The following is an 11,278-nucleotide window of genomic DNA, read 5'->3' as shown; positions in this document are numbered from 1 at the left end:
GTTATCTGCCCCCATGACCCAAACATCTCCCACTAAGCCTGCCTCCAATATTGGCAGTCACATTTCAACATGCGATTTGGAGGGGACAAAACATCCAAACCACATGAGATGTTGAGCCTCTTTTCATCTGTTTATTGCCCATACAAATTGCCACTTTACTCTTGTAAGAAAAATTGTTCATAACAAAATTACTTACAGTCTAACAACCTACAGAAATACAGAAGACTTACAGTCTAACTTGGCCCCACTGAACACATCTGGCTTCATTTTGTTCTCCCAGCTTCACAAATCCTTCTCCTTCTAATCCAAAAGAGTTGTTATAACAGATCTTCCAGGACTTTGCATTTCATCACACTGCATACAGCCTCTTAATACCTGACCTGATTGTTGCTTCCTTTTAGGTTCCCATAACACAACCCCAAACCTCTTCAAATGTCTTCCCTTGAGGCATCTCAAGGACAGCCCAATCAATCTGCCTCTCTTCTGGTTCCACTTGTCACTTTCTTATTCATTATCTTTAGCTGTTATAGTGGTTCACCTCTTTCATCAATGCCTTTTTCACAATGTCTACCTCCTCATTTCCCACTCTTACTCTTTAAATCAGTTCAATCTGGTTGGTCTCCCTCATTTGAGCACATCTGCTCAAATAGTCCGGTTTGTTCAGCTCTGTGGTCAGATCCAATGTCTACTCTCTGCCCTTGATCTCTCAGCCTCATTTAGCTGAGACAACAATGTCTTCCTTACTGACACAAGTCGACCTGCCCTTGGGCTTCCTTCATCTACCCTGGTCACTTCTCAGTCTTCTTAACAAATATCTTTCCTTTATCTGCCCTCCAAATGTTAGCATCTCACAGGACTCAGCCTGCACTCTTCTCTCTACACATTCTCTCTCTAGGTGATATAGATACATTCCCACTGTTTTCAATATCATCCATAATTTGATGACCCCCAAATTTAGATCTATAACCCACATCACTCCTCTGAGTTTCAGACTCACATATACAACTGCCTCCTTAAAATGTCCCACTTGGATATTCCATAGGCACTTCCAAGTTAATAAAGCAAGTGCCCAATCCTTGATGTTCCCACTCAAATTCTCAGCCTTCTTCCATCTCTGTAAACGGTACCACTATCCACACAATTGCCTGAATAAGGAAACAAGGCTGACTCTTTGATTCCAATCTCTCTGCCCCCAATTCAATCCATTACCAAGGCCTGTTGTTTCTACCTTCAAAATATTTCTTGACTTCATCCACTTCTCTTCTGTTCCATTCCAAATACTACAACCCACACCATCAGCATCTTTCATATGGATGGCCATGATGGTCTCCTCATTGGATGTCTCAGCTTCTGCTCTTTATGCCTCCAGTCTAGTGTCTCAATAAAAATCAGTTAATGGGACACCCCTTCTTAAACCATGTAATGACTTCCCATTGTGCCTCAAATACAATACAAATGTTTTATCATAGGTCAGTAACTCCTAAATGATCCAACCTTGACTACAGCTCCACACTCATCTTGGCTGCTGTCTCCTCCCCGCTGTACTCCAGCCAGGCCAGCCTCCCTTCCCCTTGAGCATGTAGCACATCCCCACCTCATGACCTTTGCTCGCTCTCATCCTTTGCATAGCAGTTCACGTCCCCACCTTTCCCATGGCTGACTCCTTTTCATCCCTCAAAACTCAGTTAAATGTTACCTTTCTAAGGATGCTTCATTAATCATCACCTATATTTTCTATTTCTGTACTCTGGTAATTGCTTTCATAACATGTATTACAATTTGTGTTCTGTTGATCATTTAAAAATATTTTTTACACCTTCTTAGTGTCAGACACTATGCTAGGCCCAGGGGATGCAATTGTGAGTGAAATGTAATATAGCCCATGATCTCCTGGAGATTTTAGTGCAATATGGAGACATTTTAGTATATAATATGTAAACATATATTAATTGTTTAAAAGATCACAAGTGTGAGCATATAATACAAAGTGACATGAGTACTAGGAAGACATTTCTATTTCAAAATATAATTAAGCTAGTACTTGACTGGGATGCCAGTTGTCTTCCCCCAGAGAAGTGAGGCTTCCGCTGGCATCTGAAGGACTAGTAGGGGCTGACTAGGCAAAGGGAATGGAGTAGCTTTCCAGGCAGAAGAAAGGACACGTGCAGTGACGCTTCAGCAGGAGGAAGAAAAGCGTTTGCAAGGCCAGGCTGGCAGTTGCTCAGAGAAAGAAGTGGAGGGTGGTGCATGATGAGGCTGGAGAGCTAGGCCAGGCAACACCATGCCAGGCCTTGTAGACCATGGTTAACAACTCGGTCTAATCCCAGGAAGAAAAGGAAGTTGTTCAAAGTTGCAAGCAGCAGGTAGGTGGGAGGTGAGGAGTCACATGATTACATTTACTTTTTAGATTATTTCAATTGCACTGTGGAAAACCATTTGCAGAGACCATAGAAGTGCCATAAAACCAATAAGTCAGCTTTTATGGTGGTCTGGGGGAGAAATGATGGGAGCTTGGATTGGAGGGGTAGCAGTGGAGACAGGAAGAAGTGGATTAGGAAGATATTTAGAAATCAAATCAATATGAATTTCTGATGGATTAAATATAGATAGGGAAAAGAAAGGAAGTTTCAAGGACAACTCTTAGGTTTCTGGTTTTAAAAACTGAATGGATTGCAGTGCCACTCACTGAAACAGGGCAAACTGAAAAAGAAAAACAGAAAACTAGACATGAACCAGGAAGAGGGTCCCAGGGGGGCATCATGTGTTTTGGTCTTACACATTCTGCGTTTGAGGTGACTTTGAGAAATGCAAGTAGAAATATAGTAGGATTCGGAACAGCAGTGATATAGTGCACTGGGGTCAAGCACCCACAAGAAAGGTATGAGCTGAAGATATGATTTCAGGATCCATTTATATATATATATATATATATATATATATATATATATATATATATATATATATATCAGCATGTTTTATTCTTTTTAATTTTGGGGGCAACTCAGTGGGGCGTCATGAAACTCATTTTACACATCCTGACCAGCCTTTTCTAAAAAAGTAGAAGAAAAGAACAGATATGAGTATTGCTTACTTTTGATTTGGTTTTCTATATATGTATGCATGTATTGGGTCCCCATGTAAAAATCTATTCTTACCATAGGTTCATATTGTTTAATAAAAACAACATGAATGCTACTGATGGAGATGAAGACCGAAGCTGTGGGTGTGTATGGTCCCCTGAGGTGAGTGGTAAGATTAAGATGATAAGAGAACCCAGGACTAAACCCCAAAGAACCCCAAAAACTACTAACTGAACAGAGCAGGATAAGCCTACAAGGGAGAGTGAAGAAAAGACTCTTTCCGAGGAAACCAGGAGCATGCCATGTCCCTGTACCAGGGGCAGAGACTGTTCTACAGGGCAGCAGTCCCCAACCTTTTTGGCACCAGGGACCAGTTTTATGGAAGACAACATCATTAGATTCTCATAAGGAGCATGCAACCTAGATTTCTCTCGTATGCAGTTCACAATAGTGTTCTTGCTCCTATGAGAATCTAATGTCGCTGCTGAACTGTCAGGAGGCAGACCTCAGGAGGTAATACTGGCTCCCTCCACCACTCACCTCCTGCTGTGCGGCCCTGTTCCTAACAGGCCACAGAGTGGTAACAGTCCATGGCCCAGGGGTTGTGGACCCCTGCTACAGGGAAGCAGTGATGATTAGCAACAGCAGCTACAAGGTCAAGTAAGATAAAAACTGAAAAATGCCTACTGGATCCTTAGATACCTTAGAAAAAGCCATTTTAGTGGAGTTGTGAGGATGGAAGCCATAATAGCATGGGTTGAGGGCTGGGAAGCAGGGAAACTGAAGCAAAGAGCACAGACAACCTCCTTATAGTAACCTGGTGGAAAAGGAGGAGAGAGAGAGCAGTATGGTGGTAGCTGTGATTGCTACCTTCTTGGTGGGGCCAAGATTGCTGCCTGGTGTTTTATTTTGTTGTGTGTGTTCTACTAGCTTAAGCTGTAAACACTTGGCAACATTTAATACTCATATGAGGGGTGGAGCCAAGATGGCTGAATAGGAACAGCTCCAGTCTACAGCTCCCAGCGTGAGCGATGCAGAAGATGGGTGATTTCTGCATTTCCAACTGAGGTATCAGGTTCATCTCAATGGGGAGTGTCAGACAGTCAGTGCAGGACGGTGGGTGCAGTGCACCAAGCATGAGCCGAAGCAGGGCAAGGCATCGCCTCACCCAGGAAGCACAAGGGGTCAGGGACTTCCCTTTCCTAAAGAAAGGGGTGACAGACGGCACCTGGAAAATCGGGTCACTCCCACCCTAATACTGTGCTTTTCCAACAGTCTTAGCAAATGGCACACCAGGAGATTATATCCTGCACCTGGCTCAGAGGGTCCTACACCCACCAAGCCTTGCTCATTGTTAGCACAGCAGTCCCAGATCAAACTGCAAGGCAGCAGCGAGGCTGGGGGAGGGGCGCCCGCCATTGCTGAGGCTTGAGTAGGTAAACAAAGTGGCCAGGAAGCTCGAACTGAGTGGAGCCCACCGCAGCTCAAGGAGGCCTGCCTGCCTCTGTAGACTCCACCTCTGGGGACAGGGCATAGCCAAACAAAAGGCAGCAGAAAACTCTGCAGACTTAAATGTCCCTGTCTGATAGCTTTGAAGAGAGTAGTGGTTCTCCCAGCATGCAGCTGGAGATCTGAGAATGGACAGACTGCCTCCTCAAGTGGTCCCTGACCCCAAGTAGCCTAACTGGGAGGCACCCCCCAGTAGGGGCGGACTGATACCTCACATGGCCGGGTACTCCTCTGAGACAAAACTTCCAGAGGAACGATCAGGCAGCAACATTTGCTGTTCACCAATATCTACTCTTCTGCAGCCTCCATTGCTGATGATACCCAGGCAAACAGGGTATGGAGTGGACCTCCAGCAAACTCTAACAGACCTGCAGCTGAGGGTCCTGACTGTTAGAAGGAAAACTAACAAACAGAAAGGACATCCACACCAAAAACCCATCTGTTCGTCACCATTATCAAAGACCAAAGGTAGATAAAACCACAAAGATGGGGAAAAAAACAGAGCAGAAAAACCGGAAACTCTAAAAATCAGAGCACCTCTCCTCCTCCAAAGGAATGCAGCTCCTCACCAGCAAGGGAACAAAGCTGGCTGGAGAATGACTTTGACGAGCTGAGAGAAGAAGGCTTCAGATGATCAAACTACTCCAAGCTAAAGGAGGAAGTTCAAACCCATGGCAAAGAAGTTAAAAACCTTGAAAAAAAATTAGACGAATGGCTAACTAGAATAACCAATGCAGAGAAGTCCTTAAAGGACCTGATGGAACTGAAAACCATGGCACAAGAACTACATGATGAATGCACAAGCCTCAGTAGCCAATTCAATCAACTGGAAGAAAGGGTATCAGTGATGGAAGATAAAATGAATGAAATGAAACAAGAAGAGAAGTTTAGAGAAAAAAGAATAAAAAGAAACAAAGCCTCCAAGAAATATGGGACTATGTGAAAAAACCAAATCTACATCTGATTGGTGTACCTGAAAGTGACAGGGAGAATGGAACCAAGTTGGAAAACACTCTGCAGGATATTATCCAGGAGAACTTCCCCAATCTAGCAAGGCAGGCCAATATTCAAATTCAGGAAACACAGAGAACACCATGAAGATACTCCTCGAGAAGAGCAACTCCAAGACACATAATTGTCAGATTCACCAAAGTTGAAATGAAGGAAAAAATGTTAAGGGCAGCCAGAGATAAAGGTCGGGTTACACACAAAGGGAAGCCCATCAGACTAATAGCTGATCTCTCGGCAGAAACTCTACAAGCCAGAAGAGAGTGGGGGCCAATATTCAACATTCTTAAAGAAAAGAATTTTCAATCCAGAATCTCATATCCAGCCAAACTAAGCTTCCTAAGTGAAGGAGAAATAAAATACTTTACAAACAAGCAAATGCTGAGAGATTTTGTCACCACCAGGCCTGCCCTAAAAGAGCTCCTGAAAGAAGCACTAAACATGGAAAGGAACAACCGGAACCAGCCACTGCAAAAACATGCCAAACTGTAAAGGCCATCAAGGCTAGGAAGAAACTGCATCAACTAACGAGCAAAATAACCAACTAACATCATAATGACAGGATCAAATTCACACATAACAATATTAACCTTAAATGTAAATGGGCTAAATGCTCCAATTAAAAGACACAGACTGGCAAATTGGATAAAGAGTCAAGACCCATCAGTGTGCTGTATTCAGGAAACCCATCTCACATGCAGAGACAAACACAGGATCAAAATTAAGGGATGGAGGAAGATCTATCAAGCAAATGGAAAACAAAAAAAGGCAGGGGTTGCAATCCTAGTCTCTGATAAAACAGACTTTAAACCAACAAAGATCGAAAGAGACAAAGCCATTACATAATGGTAAAGGGATCAATTCAACAAGAAGAGCTAACTACCCTAAATATATATGCACCCAACACAGGAGCACCCAGATTCATAAAGCAAGTCCTTAGAGACCTACAAAGAGACTTAGACTCCCACACAATAATAATGGGAGACTTTAATACCCCACTGTCAACATTAGACAGATCAACGAGACAGCAAGTTAACAAGGATATCCAGGAACTGAACTCAGCTCTGCACCAAGCGGACCTAATAGACATCTACAGAACTCTCCTCCCCAAATCAACAGAATATACATTCTTTTCAGCACCACACCACACCTATTCCAAAATTGACCACATAGTTGGAAGTAAAGCACTCCTCAGCAAATGTAAAAGAACAGAAATGATAACAAACTGTCTCTCAGACCACAGTGCAATCAAACTAGAACTCAGGATTAAGAAACTCACTCAAAACCGTTCAACTACATGGAAACTGAACAACCTGCTCCTGAATGACTACTGGGTACATAACGAAATGAAGGCAGAAATAAGGATGTTCTTTGAAACCAACGAGAACAAAGACACAACATACCAGAATCTCTGGGACACATTCAAAGCAGTGTGTAGAGGGAAATTTATAGCACTAAATGCCCACAAGAGAAAGCAGGAAAGATCTAAAATTGACACCCTAACATCACAATTAAAAGAACTAGAGAAGCAAGAGCAAACACATTCAAAAGCTAGCAGAAGGCCAGAAATAACTAAGATCAGAGCAGAACTGAAGGAAATAGAGACACAAAAAGACCCTTCAAAAAATCAATGAATCCAGGAGCTGGTTTTTTTTTTAAAGATCAACAAAATTGATAGACCGCTAGCAAGACTAATAAAGAAGAAAAGAGAGAAGAATCAAATAGACACAATAAAAAATGATAAAGGGGATATCACCACCAATCCCACAGAAATACAAACTACTATCAGAGAATACTATAAACACCTCTACGCAAATAAACTAGAAAATCTACAAAAATGGATAAATTCCTTGACACACACACCCTCCCAAGACTAAACCAGGAAGAAGTTGAATCTCTGAATAGAACAATAACAGGCTCTGAAATTGAGGCAATAATTAATAGCTTACCAACCAAAAAAGTCCAGGACCAGATGGATTCACAGCTGAATCTACCAGAGGTACAAGGAGGAGCTGGTACCATTCCTTTTGAAACTATTCCAATCAATAGAAAAAGAGGGAATCCTCCCTAACTCATTTTTTGAGGCCAGCATCATCCTGATACCAAAGCCTGGCAGAGACACAATAAAAAAAAAAGAATTTTAGACCAATATCCCTGATGAACATCGATGCAAAATTCCTTGATAAAATACTGGCAAACCAAATACAGCAGCTCATCAAAAAGCTTATCCACCATGATCAAGTGGGCTTCATCCCTGGGTTGCAAGGCTGGTTCAACATATGCAAATCGATAAATGTAATCTAGCATATAAACAGAACCAATGACAAAAAACACATGATTATCTCAATAGATGCAGAAAAGGCCTTTGACAAAATTCAACAGCCCTTCATGTTAAAAAACTCTCAATAAATTAGGTATTGATGGGACCTATCTCAAAATAATAAGAGCTATCTATGACAAACCCACAGCCAATATCATACTGAATGGGCAAAAACTGGAAGCATTCCCTTTGAAAACTTGCAAAAGACAGGGATGCCCTCTCTCACCACTCCTATTCAACATAGTGTTGGAAGTTCTGGCCAGGGCACTCAGGCAGGAGAAGGAAATAAAGGGTATTCAATTAGGAAAAGAGGAAGTCGAATTGTCCCTGTTTGCAGATGACATGATTGTATATCTAGAAAACCCCAGTATCTCAGCCCAAAATCTCCTTAAGCTGATAAGCAACTTCAGCAAAGCCTCAGGATACAAAATCAATGCGCAAAAGTCACAAGCATTCTTACACACCAGTAACAGATAAACAGAGAGCCAAATCATGGGTGAACTCCCATTCACAATTGCTTCAAAGAGAATAAAATACCTAGGAATCCAACTTACAAGGGATGTGAAAGACCTCTTCAAGGAGAACTACAAACCACTGCTCAATGAAATAAAAGAGGATACAAACAAATGGAAGAACATTCCATGCTCATGGGTAGGAAGAATCAATATCGTGAAAATGGCCATACTGCCCAAGGTAATTTATAGATTCAATGCCATCCCCATCAAGCTACCAATTACTTTCTTCACAGAATTGGAAAAAACTACTTTAAAGCTCATATGGAACCAAAAAAGAGCCCACATTGCCAAGTCAATCCTAAGCCAAAAGAACAAAGTGGGAGGCATCACACTACCTGACTTCAAACTACACTGCAAGGCTACAGTAACCAAAACAGTATGGTACTGGTACCAAAACAGAGATATAGAACAATGGAACAGAACAGAGCCCTCAGAAATAATACCACACATCTACAACTATCTGATCTTTGACAAACCTGACAAAAACAAGAAATGGGGAAAGGATTCCCTATTTAATAAATGGTGCTGGGAAAACTGACTAGCCATATGTAGAAAGCTGAAACTGGATCCCTTCCTTACACCTTATACAAAAATCAATTCAAGATGGATTACAGACTTAAATGTTAGACCTAAAACCATAAAAACCCTAGAAGAAAACCTAGGCAGTACCATTCAGGACACAGGCATGGGCAAGGACTTCATGTCTAAAACACCAAAAGCAATGGCAACAAAAGCCAGAATTGACAAATGGGATCTAATTAAACTAAAGAGCTTCTGCATAGCAAAAGAAACTACCATCAGAGTGAACAGGCAACCTACAGAATGGGAGAAAATCTTTGCAATCTACTCATCTGACAAAGGGCTAGTATCCAGAATCTACAATGAACTCAAACAAATTTACAAGAAAAAAAACAAACAACCCCATCAAAAAGTGGGCAAAGGACATGAACAGACACTTCTCAAAAGAAGACATTTATGCAGCCAAAAGACACATGAAAAAATGCTCATCATCACTGGCCATCAGAGAAATGCAAATCAAAACCACAGTGAGATACCATCTCACACCAGTTAGAATGGCGATCACTAAAAAGTCAGGAAACAACAGGGGCTGGAGAGGATGTGGAGAAATAGGAACACTTTTACACTATTGGTGGGACTGTAAACTAGTTCAACCATTGTGGAAGTCAGTGTGGCAATTCCTCAAGGATCTAGAACTAGAAATAGCATTTGACCCAGCCATCCCATTACTGGGTATATACCCAAAGGATTATAAGTCATGCTGCTATAAAGACACATGCACATGTATGTTTATTGCAGCACTATTCACAATAGCAAAGACTTGGGACCAACCTAAATGCCCAACAATGATGGACTGGATTAAGAAAATGTGGCACATATACACCATGGAATACTATGCAGCCATAAAAAATGATGAGTTCATGTCCTTTTTAGGGACATGGATGAAGCTGGAAACCATCATTCTCAGCAAACTATCACAAGGACAAAAAACCAAACACCACATGTTCTCACTCATAGGTGGGAATTGACCAATGAGAACACATGGACACAGGAAGGGGAACGTCACACACCAGGGCCTGTTGTGGGGTGGGGGGAGGGGGGAGGAATAGCATTAGGAGATATACCTAATGTTAAATGACGAGTTAATGGGTGCAGCACACCAACATGGCACATGTATACATATGTAACAAACCTGCACGTTGTGCACATGTACCCTAAAACTTAAAGTATAATAAAAAAATAAAAAATAAATAAAAGATAATTGCAGAAAGAAAAAAAATACTCATATGAATGACCTGATTGAGACAAAATGTATTAAATGTGCAGGAAAAAGAAGGAATATTTCATAGTCACGATTCCTGAGAAAATGGGGGAAAATGGGCAGGTAGGTTTTGGAGCACAGATGGGCTGCTTGACCTTAGCTGGGTCAGCATAGATATAAAGATAAGACATGGAGCAAGTTCCTTTTTGGTAGCTCCAGTTTTACATGTGACTGAAGATTCTAGACCAATGCCATCCAACAGAACCTTATGCAATGATGGTGATGTTCTCTATCTGTGCCATCCAATATAGTAGCCACTACCCACATGTGGCTATTGACACTTGAAATGTGGCTAATGGAATAAGAAACTGAATTTTTAATTTTCTCTACATGACTGTGAATATAAATAGGTGCATGTGGCTGGGGGCTGCTATATTGAACAGCACAGGCTCAAGACCAAATGCAGAGGTAGTGGCAGGGCACAATTGGAGGAGAATAGAAAGAGCTTGAAGTGGTCATCCCAGAAAGTGAAGTGAGCCACATAGGAGGACCTCAGGGGAAATTTGAGCCCCCTTTAAACATTGGTGATGAATTTATGGTGATGTCAATCCATGCTGTGGAGTAACTTTCTCCAGCAGCATTCATTTGCTGTGTTACTAGTACAGAGAAAAGGACAAAAGAGCTCATGCGGGTTTTCCTTTTTCAGTTGAGATAATGAAAGGACAGAAGGTCAAGGGAACTTAAGAAATGGGTTAGAATGTTTCAGAAAGCATGGGCTTTGAACCAAAACCACTTAAAGCAGCAGGTGAAATAGAAGATGTTTGATTGGAAGAGTAAGCAGTCAAGGACCCAGATGAAGATGAAGTGTTATAGGAGAAGCAGTTTAGGAATAAGTAGAGGCCGGGCGCAGTGGCTCACATCTGTAATCCCAGCACTTTAGCAGGCTGAGGCAGGTGGATCACAAGGTCAAGAGTTCAAGACCAACCTGAACAACATGCTGAAACCCCGTCTGTACTAAAAATACAAAAATTAGCCAGGCATGGTGGTGCGTGCCTGTAATCCCAGC

The sequence above is a fragment of the Nomascus leucogenys genome, chromosome 13, assembly GCF_006542625.1.
Source record: "Nomascus leucogenys isolate Asia chromosome 13, Asia_NLE_v1, whole genome shotgun sequence".
Classification (NCBI taxonomy): domain Eukaryota; kingdom Metazoa; phylum Chordata; class Mammalia; order Primates; family Hylobatidae; genus Nomascus; species Nomascus leucogenys.
This window is presented reverse-complemented; position numbering follows the sequence as displayed.